The sequence below is a fragment of the Sus scrofa genome, chromosome 1, assembly GCF_000003025.6.
Source record: "Sus scrofa isolate TJ Tabasco breed Duroc chromosome 1, Sscrofa11.1, whole genome shotgun sequence".
In the NCBI taxonomy this organism is placed as follows: domain Eukaryota; kingdom Metazoa; phylum Chordata; class Mammalia; order Artiodactyla; family Suidae; genus Sus; species Sus scrofa.
This window is the reverse complement of record NC_010443.5, coordinates 10,687,619-10,700,740: the sequence shown is the minus strand read 5'-3', so window position 1 is coordinate 10,700,740 and position 13,122 is coordinate 10,687,619. Positions and strand designations below refer to the sequence as shown.

Genomic DNA, 13,122 nt, shown 5'->3' with positions numbered 1-13,122 from the left:
GAGGGTGGTGCCCCAGCCTTGAGGAACCGAGTTGTGGAGGCAGGACCATGAGAAAAACCAGAAACCAGGATCAGCAAGCTCTGAAGTCAGGAAGATGAGGCTGTGAACCCTGACTTCACCCCTTACTAGCTGTGTGGCTTCAAGCAAATTAAGTAACTTTTCTGTGCCTCAGTTCCTTCATCTGAAAAATAGGGAGCCCTTCTTGGGATTGTGGTGACGACCAACTGAGAGAACAGATGTAAAGAGAACATAGCAAAGGGCTGCCCTTTAGGAAGGCTCTTGGCAAATTTCAGCGTTATCATTACGGTTTTGTTGTCTTCATCACTATTAAGGTTAGAAAACTTCAGAGAAAGAGATCGTTGGGTGCTGGAAATGGGAAAACTTTACAATTTCATATGGGTTCTAGATTATTTGAATCTCTGTTTGATTATCTGAACAAATTTACACAAGAAGTCCGATTCCTCTGTACCTCATTCGTTACCTGTAATATGGGAAAGTAACACCTACTATGCATAGTTATCATGTTTTTCTCTAAGGAAAGAAGTGTTGTTTAATTATCCGATAAGAAGTATACTTTATCTGTGGTCAGAAAATAATTTCCTGTAAATTGCATGAATCAGTTTATTTATGTACATGTGAAAGAAAGATAGAGGTACCAAAGCCATAGATACAGATATTAATTATCCTTACTACAGTCCTTGGCCTTAGGAGACCCTTAGTAAACAAGAGCTAATCTTGTGAATGTGAGGCAACTAGATTCAAGTCTGGCTTCAAAGAATGAGCAGAAATAGGTTGGTAAATTGAGTGGAGAAAAATTGCAGGACGAGGGGACAGCATGGGAATCAGCACAGAAGGAAGATTTAACATTTCGGATATGAGAGGAATTCAGGAGAAGGACCGCAATGATGAGAGGAATTCTCTGGGGAACAATGACAGGTAAGATGGGCTGAATAAACCACCAATTCAAATACCAGGATGCAGGCTGAGGAGCTAAGAGAAGCCAGCCACAGTGGGCTGAGTAGCTTGATGAAATCAGAGTTGCAAAAGATCAGCCTGGCCCCGATATGCTTACAGAGCGAGGATGCAAGTGAGGGTGTAATCTTCAATGCTAGGAAGAGTTGCTGAATACAGTTCTGATCACCTGAGTTCCCGTTGTGGCTCAGCGGAAACAAACCCAACTGTATCTATGAGGACTTGGGTTCGATCCCTAGCTTTGCTCAGTGGATTAAGAATTCAGCATTGCAGTGGGCTGTGGTGTAAGTCACAGACGCGGCTCGGATCCCACCTTGCTGTGGCTGTGGTGTAGGCCGGCAGCTGCAGCTCTGATTAGACCCCTAGCCTGGGAACCTCCATATGCTGAGGGTGCAGCCCCAAACCAGCAAAATAAAATATACAGTTCTAATCACCTTCAGCAAGCCCAGCTCAACTCTCCCTTTCCAGCCTAAATGGATTTCACATGGATGCCTATTTCCCCATTGCTGCCTGTCCCTGTTCCAAGATTCAAGGCCTTTGCAGATATGGATTCCATAAGGATTCGAGTCACTCACCTTCTACTGATTTTTTGCTTAAAACACAGTAGAAAATTATTGACATTATTTCCTTGAAAACCCTTCCCTGCCTGTACATGTCTGTGTCAATAATTGTCATGTTGGCAATTGGAAATGGGCCTTTGGCAGCTTGCCTAGGAATGTCAAATAGTCTCCATTAGGTTTGAAAGCTCTGAGTTTCAGTAATGGGTTGATACTCTACCTGATATGATTGTACAAAATTACATAATTGATTTCTGGGACACTGCACCACACAAATTTTATAGGTTTCTTTTATTTTGTGCCTCCAAAGGCAAGTGTGCTTTCGTTCATTTTCCTCAGTAAGAGGATTTCAAGCCTTGCTCCTGACTGGTCCAGATTAAACCCAGGTATTTTATAGGTCTTTTTCTCGGTTATTTTACACATCAAAGCCTATGATTTTTCCAATGGCTTCTAGGAGTTGGTAACTACCAAGTGGGCCTGAGAATTTTAGACACAACTCTAGGCACATGCATAAAACATATCATTCCAGGGGCAAAAGAGGGAATGAGTGTTTCTTAATTGCTGCAGCATTTTTGCAGTGTTTATTATTTTCCTCAGCTTTTTCATTGTTACAAGTGTCTTACTTGCTACATATCTTTAGAGCAGATTTGCTAGGTGCAGGCATCTCTTTTTTTAAAGAAGAGTGTTTCTAACCTACAGTCAGGGAACAATGACAAGTTAAGAAAGAATTGGCTTCTCTGCAATCTATCCTCTCGCTGTCAATGGCTACAAGGGCTAATGGGGTTCCCATTCAACCATGACTGCACTGTCTGGACCAAAGCAAAGAGGACAAGCTGAACCGGGCACATTCAGTGACACCCGGTAATTGTCCCTAATATTTAAACAATGGCCATGACAAATCCAATGCTTACAGAAAGAGGAAAAAAAGGAGGCATTAGGCTGAGTATGTGCTGTGGGTGCATTTGGAAAGCAGCATCTTACCTTAGATGCAGGGGGAGAGAGAGGGATATTAGGAAATGCATAAAGCATATAAGAAGAATGTTTTTCAAGGATACTGAAATACAAGAGAGACTGAATTAAAAAAAAATTTCTGAATGAAAATTATTTCATCTGCTTAATTAGGCTCACAAGCTGAAGGCTAAACTGACTCACATATTCTAATATCTTGATTTTCAGACAGAATTTTCAGATGGAAGGACTTAAGAAAACTTCTTCCTTCTCCTTGAGAAATGTCTTTCTTTTACATAGAACTTTTCAAAAGACTAATGAAAATAGAGCGCTGTCAAGAGACAATCCCCCAAATATTTCCAAGGAAGAAAAGTGACAATCTGGAAAATTGTATGCAATCAGGACCTAATACTATACCTGGCTATGTATCCTGCCCACGGGCCCACGGTCTCTTACCAAAGATGTAACATGATCTTTATTTTGGTGTTCAAGGGACTCTCATCATGACCATCTCAAAACTTCCTAACAGATATGGTTTTAGTGTTTGGAATTGTGACATTACCACATTTTCCCTAAGCGAAAACCAATTGAAATAAAGTTTTCTTTGAAATTTTGACACCTGCCTCAGAAATACTTGGGATGCGTGCTCATGTGGTATAAAACCAAGGCTCATTCATTTTTCAGGCTGACTCATCATACAATGCTGGTTCCAGTCAACATGAATAGATTGGCTCTTCCACAGTAGGCACAGGTGGGCAGGCAGTAGGAACACAAAAATTAAAAACTCAGAAGTCCCCACCCACCCTGAGCAGAGAAACAAACCAATATCCTAAAACTGAAAGACCATTCACTTGTTCTTGAAGACAAGAAGGATCTATTCCCGCCTCTCAAAAATTTTTAAATAAATAAAAGAAAATAGAAAGATAAAAATTTCCCAAAGACTGCAACTCTTAGCTCAAGAACAAGACATGGGTAAAGTCTGTGGTACCCACTTTCACAAACTTTAGAAAAGAAATTCCTCTTAGGCTAATGTTTGAGCAAATTTTCAGTGCATCTTTGGGGTGAGAGGTCTTTCCTTGACAAATTTACTTGGAATGGCTGTGTTTTTATTCCTTCCAGTGTTATTGAAATATAATTCACATCCAGTACTGTATATGCTTAGGATAAACAGCAATAATGATCTGACTTACATACATCATGGAATGATTATCACAATTTGTTTAGTGAACATCCATCATCTCATATGTATACAAAGTTAAAGAAACAGGAAAAAAAATTTTTTCCTTGTGACGAGAATTCTTAGGATGTGCTCTCAACTTTCATATGTAACATACAGCAGTTTTAACTATATTTATCATATTGTATATTATATCTCCAGTATTTATTTACCCTATAACTGATACTTTGTACCTTCTGACTGGAAATGGCCCTCTTTTCCTCAGTTATTTTTACTTTCTTAATCAGGTGCTTAAAATTCAACCATAGTGGAGTTCCCAACATGGTGCAGTGGTTAACGAATCCGACTAGGAACCATGAGGTTGTGGGTTCGGTCCCTGCCCTTGCTCAGTGGGTTAACGATCCGGTGTTGCCGTGAGCTGTGGTGTAGGTTGCAGAAGCGGCTCGGATCCCGCGTTGCTGTGGCTCTGGCATAGGCTGGTGGCTACGGCTCTGATTAGACCCCTCGCCTGGGAATCTCCATATGCCATGGGAGCGGCCCAAGAAATAGCAAAAAGACAAAAAAAAAAAAAAAAAAAAATTCAACCATAGTTCTGACATTTGAGTATCAGTCACCTCCACGCGGGAGCATGTAATCGTCCATGCTAGACCTGCCAGGCAGTTTCTTCTTGAAACCAGGTCGTGTTCCCTTGGATAACTGATCTTTCAGCCTGGGTCCTGGAGAGAGACTAGCATGGCACAGAGCCCCCACCTGACCTTGAGTGACGCGTAAGGGCAAGAAGCAACCCTTGGTTGTAATGAGGCACCAAGTTTTCGGAATTGTTTGTTACTGCAGCAAAACTAGGCCTATCCTGAATTATACCTTCTTTTAGCATCACTCGTGAAATGTTCTCAGGGGTTCTCTCTGTGCGGAATGGAGGATGAAGAAGAGAAAGGAAAAGCCCTCAGCTGCCACCACTGAGTTTGGGGGCCTTTGCTGACATGAACTTATTTTATGTTTCCCAAGAGAAGGAATGACTTCTCAGATCCAGAGCAGATGGATCTATGCCATTCTCCTACAAGGAAGAGGAAGATTTTTTTTTCCCTCTTTCTCAGAGTGATTAATTCTCTCCGGCTGTGTTTTAGACAAATGGATCAGACTGATGAGGTAGATCAAGAAATGACTGGAAAGATGACCACCAAGGGGCACTTGCAGGATCTGAGAAGCCAACACCAAGTGTGCTGGGTCAGTTCACACAGCCCTCTCCCATCAACCATACAGGTGGTCTCCTCAACGTTTTGGAGCGACGTGTAGGGCTGAGCACTGGGCCTCCTTCCCACTACCGAAGTCGTCAATTCCCCTCCATCTTATTCTGTCTCTTCGCCGTGGAGACTATATTGGGCAGGCTCTTCCTCAAATACACCTGTTCTCCCCGCCTTTTGAACCCCCTCAGCTACCCTGTGCTAAGTGCAGACCAGCACTTCTGAGTCCTGGCTGTGCAGCAGCTTGAATGGCTTCCTCCGCGGAGGGATGGGAGGAGGTTCAGACTCAGCACTGCCGGGGCTACCGCCATGGGCACTTCCAAAACATCACACTCGTGACTCCCCTGTGTAGACAGATTGCAAACCACTGGTGTGGAAACCCCTTTCCTCTCAGGTCACTGGGGAAATAAGCAACTAATAATAGCTGTTATTAATTTTTATTAACAATTATTAATAACTAATATATGTATCATATTTATATTCTATCATCTAATGCTTATTAATTATTAATACTGATTATTGTTAGTTGTTTATATTAGTTGTTTTATTTATAATAATCATTATTATTATTGAGCTTATTATTGAGCATATACAAGCAATTTCTGAGCATTTATTCATTTAATTCTTACACCAATCCCATGAACTAAATACTGATACTATTTTCATTCTATAAACTTCCCCAACATTACACCAGAGTAAGTGGCAGAACAAGAACCAGAATCCAAGTCTGCCGAACTTTAAGCTTTCTTTCCCAAACAGAATCCTAAATCCTTATTTTCAGGCAAATTTCTTTATTTACTGTCCAAACACAGCCACACCCAGGAGAGATATCACACTATGAAAGTCTGCCTGATTCTCCTCAGCAGAGAAAGGCCTGATCCTCACCAATCTGACATTCTCCAAGTAAGCACCGGAGAAACTCTAGCCTCCCGTGAAAATAGGTTATGCCTCCAAGACCAGATTCTGGACAGTGGAATGTCAGTCAGTGCCTTTCAGGCCCAGCCAGAGAACATCCTATGGGCTGCCCACACTAGTTCTGCTCCTTTTTCTGCATCCGTCGAGGTCCTGTGTTTCAGATGGCAGCATCACAGGAAAGAAGGCGCCAGATCTCTGAGCCATCTCTCAGAGAAACGCCTCCACAAAGGATGGCCAACCCTCACCAACCTGTCCCAGGAGCAGGAATAACCCGTCACTTGGTAAGCCACCAAGATCTGGAGGTTGCTGTTTCAGCAGCAGGTGTTCCTAATCCTGATCAATACACTCTCCTACGGCAATAACATGAAAATACTCATGAATGACTTATCGTTGACTCTCTCAAATTCAGCACAAATATTCCAAATCTCATCCTCCCCAAGAAGGGTAAGTGTCGCAACCCCCAAGCCACGACTCTTGGTTAAATAGCCAGGACTAACAGCAATCCAACAATATCTCACATGCAGTCCACACAAGCACCCTCGCCTCGAATAAACTGTGTCTCTTGGAGTTATTTCTAAGCTAATCAGCTTACTCATGTCATCCCATTCTGCCTGACTATTTGGAGCTCTATCTTAGAAAATCAACTCAGAAAGCCTGTATTTTAAAAATCTCCCAAACCACCACATGTGTTAGTGGGTGAAACAGGCGAGACACGCCAGTTTATTCCAACTGCTCACAGGACAGAGGTTGAAGATGCTGTTCCAGTGAATCAATTACAAGTCATATGGGGCTGTTTTAATCAGTGCTTCAAGATGCACCTGGAAATAATTAACTCTTGTTGGAAACAACAGCAAGAATCTAGAAAGCCTTACTGTATTGTTGCAAATAGTGTCTTTATTTTGTATTATCTGAGGTTCTCAGGTCTCCCATAAGAGGGAGGCCCAGTAGCACAATCAAAAAAGCAAATGAATGACTGATTCTTTCTGTCTTTTCAATCTAGCAATCCCTGGACAAAATTCTGATTACCACCACCTGATGGTCAAAGGCCCTAAATTCCCAGCTAATGGCTTAGACTATTACATATGCACAGGCTAAATTTGTCATACAGATGTTCATCCATGTAACATATGTTTAAAGAAGGTTTGGCAAAATGCAAGGCTAGGATGTGACAGCTCTATGACAGATCTATCAAATAAAAAAGGTAACAATGGAAACTCTACATCACTTACGGCACAAAAATTAGCAATGGGCTCAGCAGTCTGAAGACTCAATTCGGGGTTTACGTTCTCATATTTTTCAGTTATTAAGCAAATACTGAGATTTATTTTTTTTTGTCTTAGCATACCCAGAGACAGAGGGAAAAAAATTTCCAATAAGAGTATTTGAAAATAAAGAATGGCATTTCACACTAGATTTATTGTACACGCAGCAGAAACTAGGGAGAACAAAAATGCACATACAACTGCCACTCTTCCAATGGTGCTTCATCTCAGAAATTTTTTTAAATAGGCAAGACGGAGTTCCCATTGTGGCTCAGAAGGTTAAGAACCCCTGACTAGTATCCATGAGGATGCAGGTTCAATCCCGGGCCTCACTCAGTGTGTCAAGGATCTGGCATTGTACAAGCTGCGACACAGGCAGCTCGGATCCAGTGTTGCTATGGCTGAGAGGTAGCCCTCAGCTACAGCTCCACTTCAATCCCTAGCCCAGGAACTTCCATATGCTGCAGGTGCTGCCCTAAAAAGGAAAAAAAAAAAAAAAAAAAAAAAAGGAAAGACGTTTGCTATACATCCAGCCTTCTCTTATTTAAACAATGATCCTTGGTTAAAAGCAGTGTCAAAGAGTGGTCTTAGGATGCTGAAAAAGAGACTCACCTGGGATGTTACAGAAAAATCTGATTCCTTAGCTTCAGCCCAGATCTAATGAATGAAAATGTCAAGGCCATGTCATGGATTTTAACAATCACTGTGCAACTCTGAGAACCCATCGAGTCAGCTCACTTGTGAGAAATCAACTGAGAGAAACACATCCCAGACAGAAAGCATTTTCCCGCAAGAGAACCCAGAGAAATTAAACTCCAAGAGAAGTAATTTTTAATTGAAATATTGACGATCAGAAAAAAAAAAGTCATTAAATGTGTCTACCTAAATAAAACAGAAGCAGAGGAAAGGTTACTGTGAGAAAAAAAGTCATTTTGCTTCTAATAGAGATAAATTTACTGTTTAACTTTTTCGTTCTACTAAATAGAAATAAAGATTTTAAAATATATATAGATAATAACTAGATAGCTTAAGAGAATGCCTTTTATTCTTTATTGTATATTCTTCCTACTGTTAACTTCCATTTTTAACAACAAAGACTCCATACCAGTCAAAGAGGAAAGGTTTTGAAGGAGCTATTAGAGAGACAGTCTTTCCCCCCAAACAGCCAGCACAATTCATCCTTCACATAACAGAACTGCTCAGTAGGAGGTTAAATTCTGAGAGCTGTTTGGTCGGATTTAATATCACACCTTTCCATTTATAGCTGGATGTCCCAATCGACCGCATTCAGGGTACTGGGGACCCAGTCCTTCCATCATTTTTCGGAGCCAAGTGCTACTGGAAATAGATGTCCCTTGAGCAATGAAAACCGTATTTTTAAAGGAAAAAGATTAGATGCCGCACACTTTTTAGACCACACAGAAGTTGCAGTACATTTGAACAAGGACGTCAGTAGAAGAGCAAGTCAGAAACTCACGAGTGAAAATTCTATAAGAAACGTGGTTATCTGAACATGGAAGAGACTTCAGCTGCTCATCACAATTCATGAGGTCTGTGGCATTCAAAGGTATGGATGAGAGAAACATACAAAAATATTAATACAGAAATGGGCATATGGTACCCCTCTGGAGAAAGTGCCCATATCACCTACCTATAAATACATGAGGGCAGGCACATCTTTTCTGGCCCTTCATGAAATCCCAGTGCACGGCACACTCCTTGCCTCTTATAGATGTGCATAAATACATAAATAAATTTATTTTGAGAGGACAGACTATGAAAAATCAGAACAAATAAAATGGACTTTTGTAAAACTATCAGAAGAAATCCCAAGGTATAACATATCTTTGCACTGACTCTTACCAATTTCTTACCTAAGTATCTTTCAAAACCTTCCACCTTTCTCCACCTCTGCCCTGATCACCTTACCCTCAACCACCATAAGCTCTTCCCCAGACAACTACAAGAACCTTTCAAAGGATCTTCCTGCATCCACTAGAGCTGATCTTCAATCTTTTGTTCATTTTTCAACCAGTCATCTTTTCAAAATGCAAGTATGATCTTGTCACAAACACACATACACACACACACACACACACACACACACACACACCCCACAAGCCACATTAAACTATTTCCATGATTCTCACAGGTCTCAGAATTCTTAATGTGAAAACCAGGACCTACATGGTCTGGCTCCTAGCCACTGCCGCATGGTCATCCTGTAGCATGCTTTGGCCACCCAGACTGCCCTCAGCTCCTCTAGCATGCCATGCTTGCTCTGCCACAGGACATTGGCACTTGCTGTGCCCTTTACCTGGAATGCTTCTTCCCCTTCCCTCTTCCTTTCCTTCCATTTTCTAATTAGATATCTTCCTTCAGATCTCAGCTCACACATGCCTTCTTCAAGGAAGCTTCGTCACGTCCTCTACCACAAAGTCTTAAATCATCACGGACCTCATCCTTGCAGAACTTAGGAGAGTTATTATTTTATGTTCATTGTGTGACTCTTTGATTAAAATTTATCTTTTTTACTACACTGAAGGCTCCGTGAAGGCGGGGACTCTGTCTTTGAGTTTGACTCACCAGTGTATCCCCATCATCTGGCAAAGCATTTGGCCTGGTAGCAGGTTCTCAACAAATACTTGTTAAATTCATGAATTAGTTAGGGGACCAATAATTCAAGGCCCCCCCATACCTGTTGGTTCCATATTCCATTCTAGTCATGGCTGTTGTTTTTAAACCATGGAAGATTCCCTCTTACTTGTCAAACCAATGCACATTTAAATGATTTCACCAAGTTAGTAATGATGTGCAAAGTCAAATCCATGGAGTTCCCTGGTGGCTCAGCAGGTTAAGGACCTGGCATGGTCACTGCTGTGGCACAGGTTCAATCACTGGCCTGGGAACATCCACATGCAGCAGGTATGGCCAAAATAAAAAAGCAAGAAACAAAAACAAAAAGTCAGATCCAGATATCTGGTGGAACCAGAAGTCCAGAGCATTTCCTAGCAACGGAGTCAGATGAAGAAATTTCCAATAACCACATCCACAACATTTTCAGGTCCTCACAAAGTTACTTGGGTATTTAAGCTAAAGCAATCAGTTCAAGAATGGCTACCATGCATTCTGAATTCAAAAGTTCAGAAAACAAAGTGTGGAATTACAAGTCAGATAGCAGGATAACATCAGTGGAAACGACTCATACTTTCATGAGGTTAAAACAAGAAAATCCGTTACTGAGACCTAGCTGACCAGCTGAATGTGCTGCAGGCAGAAAGTTTCCAAATATTTTTTCTCTCTTTTTTTAGTAAAAGTTCCTTTCTTAGTCTCATGAATCCAACCACATAATAGCCACCAAAATATCTGGATTAGTTAGCAGGTAGCGCAGCAGATTTTTTAACTTCTAAAAATCTACCAAAATATTCATATTTAATAAATAATAAAAGTTAACATAGATATGTATGTATGTATATATGTATATATTATGTATATGCATATATATGTGTTCAGGTATATATACACACCCATATATCTGGAAAGAGAATTTGTACAACTCTGTAAGGTAAATAAGTTGATGTTATTATCATCAAAATTGCATATGGGAAAAATTTAAAGCCTAGCTGTTTGGCTGCTAAGCAGCTCAAGTGGGAATCGAATATACCTCAGTCTCCCACGATCACCACTCCCCTCATCCCCTTAAAAAAGAAAAAACAAAGGTGCTGATTTTGCAATATGGTGTATTACATATTTTAGATCAAATTGCAAATGTATAAAAAGGGATACATTTCACACCACCCATGTTTTCCCACTTAGGAGAGTTTTCATAATTTTTTCCTAAAAGAGAGTCTTTAGGCAGGGTTTAGAATTTTATTCCACACTGAGACAAAGGATAAAATGTCTTCAGAGCTCCAAGCACGTTCCTTGCTGTTTCTCTCACACAGAGGTCTGCTCTTAATTTTTTTTTTTTTCTGTTTCATTCAAAAAGCAATTCCACTACCAACCTGAGGTTAGCTACATTAATCTAATGTCAACTCCATTATTGTTAATTATTTTATGGTGGCTATATTTTAACAGAAGGGGTACAAAGATCCCTCATGTCATTTGATAGCCCACCAAGAATTATATTGAAATAACTACATTGATTTCCAGATCTCAGCAAGCAACTAGGACATAATTAAACTTTTATCTCTGCAAATTTTGCTGCATTTTTTTTTAACTTGGTTACCTATTGTTCAGTAGACTAATCTTATTTTGCTTCTCAGGTGGGCCTAAAATTTCATTCAATGCTTAAGAAATAAATTAAAATGAAAGACATGTAATATCTGGACATTTCTCAAATAAGAATTTCCATTGGCATATTTTCTCTGGGTTCATTTTTTTTTTTCGTTTCTTATTTGACTTTAATAAAGCTATACTCTATTGAAGTTAAATAAAAGCGTTCCTCTGAGCACTTGGAGTTAAATTAAAATAGCTATAAATCTGAAGAAGCAGCCATTTAAAGATTCTACTTGACCTACCTTGGAAGAAATAACCTGTAGCTATAGAAAAAGTAGGCTCTACTGGGACCCGCTCTGTAAAACCAGCGCTGAGTTCCCAGGCTCTTCCCTCCTGTAGCACATCTGTCATCTCACCGCTCTCTGCTCACCTCTCACCATAGGCCTTAAACTTCATGAGAAGGAAACTTTCTCTAGACTTCTGGAAACTTTTTCTTCCATTAAAAAAAAAAAAAAATTATCAAGTGAAAGAGCATAGGGTGAGACAGAAAGGAAAAAAAAAAAAACCAGTAGGCTGAAAATAAATTTGAATTTCATACTCCCTTAAATTATTTCCGTCACTCTGGACAGGCCACATTGTGCTCTCTGCCTCAGTTTTCTTATCTGAAAATCTAAGGAGCTAGATTAGATCCTGGGCCAGGACTAGGGAGCTCAAGCGAGGTACTCATTACCTGTGCAGAATGTCCAGGGCTGCCACAACGTAAACTGCATGCAAAAAAATGCATGATGAATAAAATAGCATGTGTTTAAATAAAGACAGCCTGAGTAGTCCTGATTTTCCTTTGGTCTCAGCACCGCTCTGGTTCTCTAACATTCTAGAACCAGGCTTCTAGTCTGTACTGGAAGACTAGCCCCAAACCTGGACAGGGAGGCTCCACCCCCCCAAAAAAACCTGGACAGGGAGGCTCGGGCCAGCGCTGCCCCATAGGAGCATCGTCAGGGTGACCTGGGAGAGTGACCGCACCTTCCAATTAATTCTCCTCCCCCTGTCCTAGAGAGACTGACTTCACGTGGCTCCGCGTCAGGCTTCTGCATGTGATCAAGATTGCAATCACAATCTCATTTCCCTAAGAGCTTTGGGAGGGCATGGATTACCAGCAAGCTGCCTCAGGCGCCACCCCGTACCCTGGCTTGCACTGACTTGATTAAGATGCAGCTTCAGACTGAAGACAGCGTGGGGGGAATTTTCAGAAATTCTGGAAGGCTGTCCCTTGCATCCCCAGCCTGTCTCCCTGCCCTTGCCCACCCAGCCTCAGCAGGACATTCCCTGCTGACAGCCTCAGGGAAGGGTGACACAGCATGGAAAGGGGACCAAGCAAAGGCAAGTCTTGACTTCTGAAGGCAAAGCTTCCAAACCTTCAAGAGTAGATCAAAGGTTCTCCTTTTTGTTCCTGAGGAGAACTGGGGTGTGGGCAGAGGGCAAAATGCCCCGGTAGGGACCACTGAGACATGGCACATAACAAGTAAGGCAAGTTCACAGAGATCCCCCAAGATCCAGGGGGTTTGAGAAAGTGGTTAGAGCCCTTAGACTTGAGACTGGCAAGGCAGCAGTAAAATGGTCTCCACACTCCTGTAAGCACACGGGGGTGTCGGAACTGGAAGTGCTGAGTTGTCTGCAAAGACAAGGCAAGCTCATCTCTTTCCCAAGGAAGTTAATGGTCTACACTCTCTTTCCCAGGCGCTCTCCCTATAACCCTGTCTACACAGCACAGAGTGAAATAGGATTATGTCCATGATTATTCATTTCTGCATAGCAGGCTAGTATAGCTAAGT

At 41.3% G+C, this 13,122-nt stretch overlaps 1 non-coding gene across 1 annotated transcript; it reads left to right on the top strand.

Moving 5' to 3' along the window:
* MIR9787 (microRNA 9787) lies at nt 285-375 on the top strand. Its single transcript, NR_128466.1, has one exon. It is a non-coding gene; the product is annotated as a microRNA 9787 (primary transcript).